The 12,600-nt window shown below is 44.6% G+C and overlaps 1 protein-coding gene and 1 long non-coding RNA gene across 2 annotated transcripts in view; one reads left to right on the forward strand and one right to left on the reverse strand.

Annotated features, from left to right (window-relative positions):
- The window catches only part of LOC137416273 (uncharacterized), a 76,790-nt gene that overhangs the window by 36,887 nt on the left and 27,303 nt on the right, over positions 1 to 12,600 (forward strand). The gene's annotated exons all lie outside the window — the stretch shown is intronic.
- LOC137416259 (uncharacterized) lies at positions 13 to 9,040 on the reverse strand. Its single transcript, XR_010982239.1, has 3 exons — positions 8,967 to 9,040; positions 6,261 to 6,291; positions 13 to 76 (listed from the first exon to the last, which is right to left on the reverse strand). It is a non-coding gene; the product is annotated as an uncharacterized LOC137416259 (long non-coding RNA).

Raw genomic sequence — 12,600 nt, forward strand, 5'->3', positions numbered from 1 at the left:
GGGAACAAGAATGGCATTTGCTGTGGGCAGGTTATCAGCCAACCTCACAGCCCCATTCACCTTCATCTGTGATCAGCTGGGAGTTAGAAGGAGATGAGGGGAACAGGAAGAAAAAAATAACAGATCACACACACACCAAAAAGGGAACTGGTGGAACAGGCAAAAAAAAGATTGTAGATGGGATGAGTTTTTAAAAATAGCAGTATATTGAAACATGTAAATTTGAAATACTAGTACACCCGTTCCCTATGGGAGCGGCAGGGGGAGCCATGTCATTATCATTATCATTGCCAATTATTATTACTACTCCAGTAGAAAAGCCTGCCAAAAATGACGGGTTGGAACAGTTTATTTGGTGGTACAGCCTCGTGCGCATGCCAAAGTCTGAAGCCTCAGCCTTACGAATTTTGGCTCTTTTGGGTCTTTAAAGGGGAACCCAAACGCTCAGACCACCTTGGCGCAAGTCTATCCCTTGATATCATACAAAAATAGACATGATGCGTCTCTTTTCGATTGCTGATTTAAAAGTGGTAATTTTGCAAATAAAAGCCTAAATCTTCTTCCTCACAAAATTGCCGTGACTTCGCACCAGGATGGCGATCGCCTCTTCCGTATTGTTTACAGATTACATCGTGGTACGATTGAACTCAAACAGCGTATAATTTTCGAATTTATACAAATATGCCGGGTTGATGCGTCCTTGATGGTTGTAGTAATATAAACTGAGATGGTTTCATACTGCACCAGTCACCAATGTCTGAAAGATCCGAGGGTTGCTAGAAATTGGACAAGATTTGTCCGAAATATCCGAGTGTGAATTGGGCCTACAAAATGTTCACTTTTGTGTTTGGAGCATTTAATAGAGCACTGTTATGAAACAACAGAGATGGCTAGATCTTGTGGTTATCCACCACGATTGAGAGAGGATGTCAAGCCCTTGACAAAGCGGAAGAAACAACCATCGCACAAATCTGTAACACCATCTCTGCCGAGCTACCAGCATTGGGCATGGGCGATGTGAGTGGCGAATCAAACATCTGTGTTGCTTTGCCGCGACCGATCTCACCTCGATGGATGTGCTGACTAACATTGCTGCCACTTTGCTCTACGCATCTGAAGAGCTCAAAACCCCTAGCTAACAATAACCATGACCACCCCACCCCCCCTCCACAATCCCCCCGCAATTACCCATCAACAGTCACCCTAGCAAACAATACCCACGACCACCCCACACTCCCCTCCCCCTTCCACAATCCCACATCAACAGTCACCCTAGCTAACAATACCCACGACCACCCCACACTCCCCTCCCCCTTCCACAATCCCACATCAACCGTCACCCTAGCTAACAATACCCACGACCACCCCACACTCCCCTCCCCCTTCCACAATCCCACATCAGCCGTCACCCTAGCTAACTAGAATGGCACTCAGTAGAGTGCATACCTCCGCCAGGCTGAATAGTTTGTTTTGTATCCCAATGCTAGGCCAGACCTGGATTCGGACCTGAACCAAAATCGGATTGGCTTGTTCTTGTCACCTAACTAACTCGTCCACCAAGTTCAGTCATAACTCGTCCATAACTTTTTTAAATATCGTGTTATTTATCACTTTTCATCCGATCTCTCAATGGTGAAGAATCACTTAAAAATCAAATAATTCAGATCATGTCCGAATCCATATTCAGATCTTCACCAAAATCGAACCGATTTGTCCTTGTCAGACACCCGACCTGTCCACCAAGTTTCGTCCAAACCCATCCACAACTTTTTGAGATATCGTGCGAAATATCGTTTTGGCCCCATCTCCCAATGGTGAAGAATCAGTTAAAAATTTATCTGATCCGGATCTGGATTCGGATCTTCACCAAAATCGAATCATTTCGTCCTTGTCACACACCTAACCTCTCAACCAAATTTCGTCCTAATCCTCTACCACTTTTTAAGCTATCCTGTTCAAAAACAGACAGACAAACAGACCTTCGGTGGCGGAGGTAATGCAGCACATTATGCAGAATGTTTGTGCCCCATCTAACGATGCAAATGACTTCACAACAGCCAAAATGTCGCAACAATGGAGAAATTCATAGAATTGGTGAAATAAGAAGGAATCTCAGGTATGTGAAGTAAGCACAAAGTGGAAAATAACTACCTTAAAGGTTAATTTGCATATGCATTCAAGATAAGCTTACGCTTGAAATGCACATGTTACATGCAACAACGGTATTGTGTATTGTGTTACATGCAACAACGGTATTGTGAATTGTGTTACATGCAACAACGGTATTGTGTATTGTGTTACATGCAACAACGGTATTGTGTATTGTGTTACATGCAACAACGGTATTGTGTATTGTGTTACATGCAACAACGGTATTGTGTATTGTGTTACATGCAACAACGGTATTGTGTATTGAAACATGAATTACCCAATTATTGCACAGAATGTGATTTGCAAATGCATGTGTCAGCCATGTGAGCTGGTTCGTGTCCCATGTAAGATGTGTGAGAAGCGATCAAGAGTGCCTGTCTAGATTTCAAGTTAAATGCTCTGATCATATCATGTTGCACTTGTTTGTGACAGGTGGTTTGGTGAAATCCATTCGGACCGTTCTGCACAATTTTTATCCATTCTTGCCTTCTCACAGGATACGAGGGAGATTTGTGGGCAGGAATATTGTACGCTGCATGTTCTCCTTACTACAATTTACGATCAAATGCTTGTTATTTTATTACTCCCGCCAGGGAGTAATGCATTCGCTCGTGTCCTTGTGTGTTCGTGTGTGTGTGTGTGTGTTCGTGTGTGTGTGTGCGTGTGTGTGTGTGTGCGTGTTCGTGTGTGTGCTCGTGTGTTTGTGAACAAGATATCTGGAAAAGTTCTGAACGGATTTGGATGAAAGTTGGTGGGATGATTGCCCTTGGGATAAGGAAGAATTGATTAGTTTTTGGTGAAGCTCAGGATATTATTCCAGATCCAGGAATTTTTTGAAGGATTTTTTTTACCATTGGAAGATAGGGCTCATTTTTTTTTTTACATTATCTTCTATATATTCTATATTTAACATTGTGATATGAAAATAGTTTTCATATTTGTTGTAAATGTAGTTTAAACTCGTGGTTATGCGTTAGAGCGGTGTATTTTTATTAGCAGCGTCGTCTTCCATGTTCATTTTTTTCTTTTCTAATAACGACATATTCTGTCATTTTAAAACCACCAAAGTGTGTATTATGTTTCCCCGTTTCATAAAATGTATCATTTGATAGTATAATGCTTTAAAACTGTTTTTTTGTTTGTTTTGTTTTTACCTCAGAAGAGATATCGACATTTACCTCAGCGAATGTCAATCGCAGTGTCAGTATTTGATGAACTTATAAAGACTTAGATGACTTATAAGTGTTACAAGCATGCGCACGGGATTCTTCCCAAAAGAATGAGTGATCGCATTAGCTTGTACGACTTAAAATGAGCGAGTTTTGTTTTGACGTTTGGGCCAGTTTTACATGTTGTATCCCTAAGGAATGAAACGAACGTTTTCCTGGCTTACAATTTTATTTGAAGTCACACATGCCTCAAAATACACTCACTTGTATAGAATTGAACGCTGAATCCGAAAATGTAAGTGAAATTGCCTTGTTTTCTTTTTTAACATTATCTTCTATATATTCTAAATATATATCTGTGCAGTGTCTGTCTTGTGTTGCCTTGTCTTGTGTTGTCAATGAACTACTCCGTCAAACCTTTGTGAAATCGTACTATTCCAACTTGACCCACGGCGGGAGTATGCGCTCTACTGAGTGCCGTTCTAGTTGTGCTTTGTTGTCCTACAATCTAGGACTCCAATTTATTATGCTTTGCCATTGCATAAAATTGTTCCAAATATATTTAGGTACAGTAGGCCAACTGAGCTTATGAATTTGGAAGGTGCTAGCACTTTCTGGAAGCAGGTAACTTAAATTGATGAAATAATAACCATGAAATGTTATAAACGATAATCATATAACGAGTCGTGGTGGTGCCTTTGGCTGTGGTTCAGCATAAACGGGTGAGGCAAAATGTGGGGGAGCATGGAGAAAAAAAATTGGTAAGTGAGTAGCTTGTGATTATTCCCCAGAGGACTCATTAAAGACTGCTCTAACTCAAGCTGCACGGGCCTTGTGGGAACAAAAAAGGCAGCTAGGGAACTGAAGCTGGATGATATGATAAAAAGGGGGAGTGGGCACCTGGAATTAGGACAATTGGTGGATGAGTTGAAGCAATAGGGTGAAAGGAAACTAGCGTAGGATCTATGTGCAAGTTCGGTAATTGCAGACCATGAGGGTCATCACAAAGCAAGTATTGATCTGTAAGCTGGTGCAGAGAGGGATTTGGGGGTTTTGTAATTTGCCAGATGGTTTCACCACTAAAATACTGGCATTTTTACATTGCAGTCCTTTGACCCTTCGAGGGAGATTAAAATTAAAACCAGCGTGTTGAAATGTTATGACAGCTCATTAGCTGAAGTATAAGACATGTAATTGGCATTCGTATATTTGCAACATTTTGGGAGATTGAGTGCCAGTTGTACAATTTAAACTGATAAGTTGTTGGTAACTGCAAAGTCTAGTTTCAGAGTTATCTGTCGTATAATTAAAATGTGGCAAGGTCTCACTGATGTACTTTTGGTCATTTCACCATACACCTTCTCTGTAAGCAATATTCTTATTAAATTAATAGAGAATAAAGCACAAAATTGCTTGGGCAGACAAATCTATACATGATGAGTGAATCCTCGGAGTGTCTCTCCATGGTGAAGCTAACTCCGAGGGCCAGAACACTGCCTTGGAGTTCCCCAAGGCAGTGTTCTGGGCCCTGTGCTTTTTCTGGTCTTCATCAATGATCTCTCCGACACTCTGGAAAATCCTCTCTATCTCTTTGGTGATGACTCAACTCTCTGCCACTCCATACCTCATCCCTCAGATCGGCAGTCTGCAGCCTCCTCACTCTCTGCAGACCTGGACAAAATCACAAACTGGTCAAACAAGTGGAACATGTCTTTCAATCCTGACAAATCTCATACTCTTACGATGTCTCTCCGAAAAGCCCGACTGGACAACCCTCCCATCCACTTTCTGAACAATCCTCTCCAAGAAGTTCTGTCACTCAAGCTTTTGGGTCTCACTATCTGCCATGATCTTTCCTGGGAAAACCACATTTCCAAGTTGGCCTCCAAAGCCAGTCACCGACTGGGCATCCTCCATCGTGCGAAGTCCTTCCTTGGCACACCTGAGCTCCTCACCACATTCAAGGCTTTCATCCGCAGCTCAATGGAATACTGCTCTCCCCTCTGGGCCGGTGCGCCTGCCTCACACCTAGCTCGCCTTCACGCTGTTGAAACCAAAGCTTTCAGAATCATTGGAATCTCCCGTGATGAAGCTAACTCCGAGGGCCTTTCACTCACTCACCGCAGGCAGGTTGGTGGTCTTTCTGTCTTCTACTGACTCCTCTCCGGCCTTGCTCCCCCCAGCTCTATCTGTGCTCTGTCCCACAAATATTCCCGACAGGTCGCACAAGATCTGCCAGCAACCCTCTTACGGTGAAACTGCCAAAATCAAGACTCTCTGCTCACCTTCACTCTTTCATTCCTCTTTTCTCCCGCCTCTGGAACAAACTCCCTAACTCTCTTCAATCCCACTCCTCCCTCCAGGTCTTTAAAACATGTTCACCAGCATCTTATCTTCCCCCATCCAAATCCTTGATCTTTTCTACCCCCGCTGATTCACCCCAGATCCACTTTTTTGAAATACCAACTTCTTTCCTGGAAGTCCTAGCAGTGTCCATGTGTTTTCTACCTCTCCCACCCCCCACCCCTTTCCCATGCCCCTTCCCCCCAAGCCCTCTTCCTCCCACAGATCTCCGGATGTCCCTGTTACCTGCTGTTGTACTTGTTTGCTTCCCTCTCTCTCCCCATCTTGTCTCCCGCTCCCTTTATCTTATGTTTTATGTGTCAGTTTGTTTTTATGTGATTTCTGTTAGCTCTTACACGAGCCTCGATGTTGTATCCCAAAAATATATATATATTATGTCATATATTCAAGCATACAGTATATGGTTCATGTTTATGGTCTGAGTAGTAGCTCATGGTTCATGTTTATGGTCTGAGTAGTAGCTGGCTCCCACCCTGACCCATTCCCCACTAATAATATTCATAACAAGCCCTTTTAATCCTTTACAGATGAAAACATTCTTACTCAGCTCGTTTTTAATGAATGGTGTGGACTCACCAACGTATGCTGTGCTGCCTGTCACAGCTCCCTGTAGGCACACACACAATGTGACACAATTATCTCTTGTAAAGAGCATTGAACTGCTTAGAAATGAACACTCCACTTACCACAACATCCTCTGAACTTAGATCTGTTAAGGTCAGTTAACTTTGAACGTCTGATAAAATAGTGTTATGCATACAGCCCCCTGACTGGGAGTAAATACCCAGGCCAGCGGACTCGTGTACGCCACGTGAATGGCTGATTAAATGCAATAATTGACGTGAACCGACATCAAGCTCGTCTTTATCAGTCCGGCTTCAGCAGCCTCTAAATGCACCGTTAATTATTATTGTAATTGCGTTACCCAATGTAATCCTCTCCGGGAAAAAGTGCAATGAACCAAAATGGTTTTATCTTGGCAGCATGGTGCAGAGCAAGATGGTCTTAAGAAATAAGAATCGTTTATGAGGACAATTCAACATCAACAGAATCCCAAATGAAGGAACACAATAGTGAAACAGGCAGGGAATTGACTCAAGAACACGAGGCTCCACATTCACACAAATCGGCCACACTATACAGGACCATCTTTTGAGCATATAGCCTCACAGGCCCACTCCAGCGTAGTGAGTGACCACACCACCGGCTACAGCCAATCATATCTGCCGGGAGTGAGCCACGTGTATGTGTATGCATACACATGGCCAATGTGAGCCTGCAAAGCCAATGGCCGACCCTGTGGTAGTGACATGGTCGCAAAAAAGCTCCGTGGTGCCAGCTTGACACTTTGTACCCTTGGACGAGGGGAGGCACCGGATGAGTTGTCTTACTTTTTCTACAACTTCCTGCCCTTTCTTCAGTTTCTTTATCTGTATAAATATGTTCAAGTTCCTGTTTGTTTGTTTATATGTGTTTGTTTGTTTGTGTTTGTGCGTTTGTACATCATTCTTTCACGGTCGAACCGTAACATCTAGAAACCCCAAGTTTTATGTGTAGGAACTTCAGAATCTGGGCAAGAATTTAGTCTACCACACCCAACTCCTACACCCCTACCCCCCCCCCCCCCCCCAAAAAAAAACTATCTGTACGTATGTTTGTGTCGTTCTGAAAATCGTAGAAAAAAAACTCGGCCAATCTCCAACTGATTTTGCATTAGTGCCGGGTCTACCCAGGTTAAAGTCAAGGGCAGCAAATTTTCCCCCCAAAATTACCCCCCTTCCCCACAAGGAAATTCTCTATGTATTTTGTGTACGTCTGCATATCATCAAAACCCCTCAATCATCACATCAAACCCCTCTCCTCCTACCTCCCCCCCCCCTCCAACACTCCCACAAGTGTTGCATTGAAAATTTTAAATGTTATAAATAATTTTGTGGGTGCGTTTTTTTGTGTGTTGGGTTGTTACTCTTTGACGGCCGAAACACCCAGGCAGGGCCGGGAATCCCCCTCACCTTTCCACGGGCAGCGACTGGTGGCCCCTGCTAGTTCATTCATATTTATCAATATATTATTAATTTTCTCTGTTTGATTAGTGTTTATTTACCTTTTTGCCGTATTCATTTCATGGTTGAAACTCCCTGTGACTGTATGTTTCTTCCTCAGACTAGCTCAAGTGTCTTCGACCTTTGACATTCAATGACGTCACTCCTCCCTTGTTAGTCCCACCTCTTGACCCTTAACGGCTCCTCCCTCCCTTTGACCTCTGACATTTCATATTTCAATCCTCCCTCAACCTGCACCTCGCCCTTCTGCTCTGCTGAAGAGCAACGCCTGAAACGTCAGCTTCATTTGTTTCTCATGTTGGTAAACTTGCACTTTCTCAGCTCTTTTGGGAAATCCATTGCTGTTTTATTTTCTATACATAAACCCTTCTCGCAGGAAAAAATAATAATCCCTTTGCATTTTGTTTTTTGTAATATTTTCTTAGCTTTGCATCTATGTTCTAAGCATAGATGCATTTGGGTACGTCGTCATCTAAGCTAAGCATCTTTGCATTATCCAAGCCTGGTGTTGGCTTAGCGGTTAGGGTGCCGGCTTGGGATCCTAGGATCCTGGGTTCGAATCCCGGTCGATCGCTGAATTAACGCCAGGGGGGTTGACTCAGCCTGTCATCCTTCCGAGGTCGGCAAATTGAGCACCAGCTTGCTGGGATGAATGATCCCGGTGTGCACCCCGGTTTAGAATAGGTACACCGTATCACTGCGCATCGGAAGAGGCGACCAAGTGTTGGCGTCAGGAAAGGCATCCGGCCATAAAAACATTGCCTCAAGCAGGGAACCATGATTGTCATGGGGCCCGCAAGGCTAACCCCTGCCCTAGTGGGGAAAATGGCCTTAAAACGTTCATTCATTCATTCATTCATTCATTCTTTGCATCTATGCTCTCTAATCCTATGCTCCAAATTCTGATTTTGTCTACTTTATCTATCCCCTTTCATGTTGTCAAACATCCATCATATTTCCAGTTAATCTTCTTTTCTCTAATGTAAAAGCCCTGTTTTTATCATCTCTCACATTGATTTAAAAAAAACATTTTGTCACCTTCTACCCTCAACTCTCTCTTCTGCCTTCATGTCTTCGGCAATAAAAAGATAAGAACTCGATGATGCAATATTCTCGACGTACCCAAAGCACATATCTGTATAGTGCTAGAACTTCTTCCTTTAGCTTAATTATTATCATATGCCTTTGTTAATACATCATATTGTTCTATTCACCTTACTTTTTGCTTTCTGACATTGAGCTTTACTTTTGGTTCTCTTCATTGTTCATTCTCACTGCGAGATCAGAGTGGCGAAGCCGTGCGGGTTGCGAGGCATCACCGGACATGACGAGAGGGGGGTGAATCCCTTAGGAAGCTGGGGGGGGGGGGAGGGATCTGAGGTGGTCCCTCCCATACACCTGTGATGGCTGTCTGGCAGGTCCACTAGGGAAAGGTGAGGCTGTGCCGCGCTTTGATGGTGGCACCTCCGAGGGCCAGTGAGGGCCTGCAGAGATGACTGCCGAGGCAGGTGGTCCATCAACCTCTCCCTGATGCTGCAGGACGGTCCAGCATATGGCGATCCACGGAGGTTTTGTGTAAGCAGGCCATGGCTGTCAGGAACAGCAAAGCTCGCATGGCAGATGTAGTGAAGATGGTACGGCATTCAGGAGGGAAAATTGTGCTGTAAGGTTTGTAGGTCGGGGAATGTTGTGTGTGTTTCAAGGAGATTGTGGTGTGCGCTCACCCCTGGCCTTGCCTCTTCCTCAGTTTGCCCAGTATGTGCCTGGGAATGGGATCCGCTAGGAGGAGGGTCGGGTTTGGTTTTTCCGCAGGGCTGGAGGATGTTTGCCAACTAAAGCATCAGTCACATTTGCTCTACAGCTAGGATACGGCGGCCGTACCCCCCCTAAATTGACAGAAACGTGCGGCGGCCGCAGAGTTTCTGAGGTGGCCTCAGGGTGGCCCTAGGGCGTATGGCTATATTTTACAGGCCGTAGGGGTCGCCGTGGAATTATAGCGCGGAGTTATAACTTTTTTCATTTCTTGGGTGGCCGTAGCAATTCGACAAGCCGTAGCCATGACAACTGTAAGTGCTGTTATACATATGAAAAAGAACTGGTATATATACCCACTCGTTACCGTCCGTCTGGCCGCACGTTCGCCTTAGGGCCCCCCTGCGGTCGCCTTGCGGGCACCTTGAGGCTACCTTGCGTCTGCCTTGAAAATTATATGGCCGCTGCAGGGACGCCCTAAGGTCACCGTGCGACATCAAATCAAAGACCGTACGGCACCCCCACATTTTCGGTCTCCACAATTTCTAAATACCCCGTGCGGCTACCCGAAAAATAAAAACATATGTGACTGCTACATTGTGTGGCCGTGGAAATACTGCGGCCGCCCTATAATTGCTAGTGGCCGTAGATTTTTTAGACCCTACGGCCGCCGAGCCAAATGTGACTGAAGCATAAGGAAGGTCATTTTGTGACCCCCTTCCTTGGGTGCTGTTTTGGTGCTGACAGGCTGGATGTCTGGGAGGGGCAGAAGGGGAGAGGAGGAGATAGTAAAAAAAAAAAAAGGGGGTTCAACCACATAGACGGATTTCACATTTTTGGAAAGCATCAGTTTGAATGGCATGGTGTGAGTGACTGCATTGGCCTGAAACTATAGGACAAGTGAGCAATGAATGGGTCTCACAACTGGGACTCCATGAAGGATGATATTGGAGTAATGGATCACTCAAATGGGAATATCGGGGCTACTAACATGACGTTGCTCAACCCAATACTGATGGTGACACCGAGACGAGCAAGCCTGGAGAGCTGAAAGAAGAAAAAGAAGAGGGTGGCGCCAAGCAGATGACACTGGATGAATAGAAAGCCATGCATAAGTGATTATATACAGTGTGGTGGGTGTTTTGTTTAGAGATCTTTCCTGTGGGAAATGTGTAGAGGTGGCACACCGGACTTTGGCGGATGGGTTGAGGAAAGATATTGCAGCTTTGTGGGATTTGTTGGGAGGTAGAGGATTTATTGAAGGGAGTTTGTCGTGTTTGTGGGGTGGTTCTACAGTGGGCATGGATGGTAGTAGGGATACGGTCAGTTTTGGGGGTGTGGGAGTTGTTGGGTGTGCAGGCGGTGTTGGGTGGTGTGGTTGCAGCATGTGGAGGTAGTGGTGTAACAGGTGCAAGTGGTTATTTGGGTGAGAGGCGCGGGTGGCAGTCTTGGTGCGTAGGGGTAGGTATGTGACGTATGTGAGTAGAGGTGCGGCGGGTGAGGGTGTGGATGTTCCAAGTGTGGTGATTGGAGTATGGCAGGTTCGGGTGGCGATGGGGATGTGGCAGTTTTACACTGGTTTGGTTTGGCGGGAGATGGTAGGAAAAAATGCCAGGACATTTTTTTTGTTGGTGATGAAACTAATAAATACGCAGATTCTTCATTCTGCACCAATGATTGGTCACAGATAATTGTACACCGCTCCATTCCTATGCCATCTCCAGGCGCCGCATGACGTCATTGCCGGGCACCGAAGGGGGCTCGGCAGTGACGCACGCTGAAAGGGAGTACTCAGTTTTCACTCTGGTTGTTTGTTTGTTTTCTTTCTTTCTTTCTTGTTTGTTTGTTTGTTTGTTTGTCCGGGCGATATCTCAGCCATCCTTTGAGCTCGGAAGCCGAAATTTCGGCACAATAGTGAGCAAGTCCTTTTTCAAAAACTTTATTTTTTGTTTTTTGATTAATCAATAAATTGAGGAGTTATTTAATTATTAGCGATTAATTAAGTACTTATTTATTTCCTTTCTCTTGTGAACAATATCTCAGGCACCTTTTGAGCTAGGAAGCTAATATTTGGACACGATCGTGACCAAGTGATGTGGCTATAAAGGATATTTTGGATTTATAGATTAATCAATTAATCGATTAATTATTTAATTATTCGATTAATGACATTTTGTTTTTTTCAGTTACAGATTGGGATAAAACGGTGGTGGTTTAGGTATTCTATTAGCTCATTGATTAATAATTTAATTAATTTACAATTATTATTTATTTATTTTCGTTATTAATGACTTCTTTTTTTTTTTTGTTGTATACAGGATCGAGGCTCGTGAAAGAGCTAACATTTATCACACAAAAAATCAAACAGACACACAAAACATATAATAAGGGGAGTGGTAGACAGGATGGGGAGAGAAGGGGAAGCACACAAACACAACATTTGAGAGCAGCGGCATCGGGAGATCTGTGGGAGGAAGAGGACTTGGGGGGAGAGGGGTGGGAAGGGGGGGGAGGGGTGGGAGAAGTAGAAAAACACAAGGACACTGCAAGGACTTCCAGGAAAGAAGTTGGTATTTCAAAAAAGTGGATCTGGGGTGAAATTAGCAGGGGTAGAAAAGATCAAGGTTTTGGATGGGGGAGGATAAGAGATGGTGGTGAACAGCTGTTTTGAAGACCTGGAGGGAGGAGTGGGATTGAAGACAGTGAGGGAGTTTGTTCCAGAGGCGGGAGAAAAGAGGAATGAAGGAGTGAAGGTGAGCAGAGAGTCTTGATTTTGGCAGTTTAACCAGAAGAGGGTTGCAGGCAGATCATGTGCGACTTGTTGGAATATTTGGAGGACAGAGCTCAGAGAGAGCGGGGGGAGCAAGGCCGGAGAGGAGTCGGGAGAAAACAGAAAGACCACTGACCTGCCTGCGGTGAGTGAGTGAAAGGCCCTCAAAGTTAGCTTCATCGTAGCAGATTCCAATGCTTCTGAAAGCTTTGGTTTCAACAGCGTGAAGCCGAGCTAGGTGTGAGGCAGGAGCACCGGCCCAGAGGGGGGAACAGTATTCCATTGAGCTGCGGATGAAAGCCTTGTATGTGGTGAGGAGCTCAGGTGTGCC

Source organism: Myxine glutinosa, chromosome 11 (assembly GCF_964187855.1).
Source record: "Myxine glutinosa chromosome 11, kmMyxGlut1.1, whole genome shotgun sequence".
Taxonomy (NCBI): Eukaryota; Metazoa; Chordata; class Myxini; order Myxiniformes; family Myxinidae; genus Myxine; species Myxine glutinosa.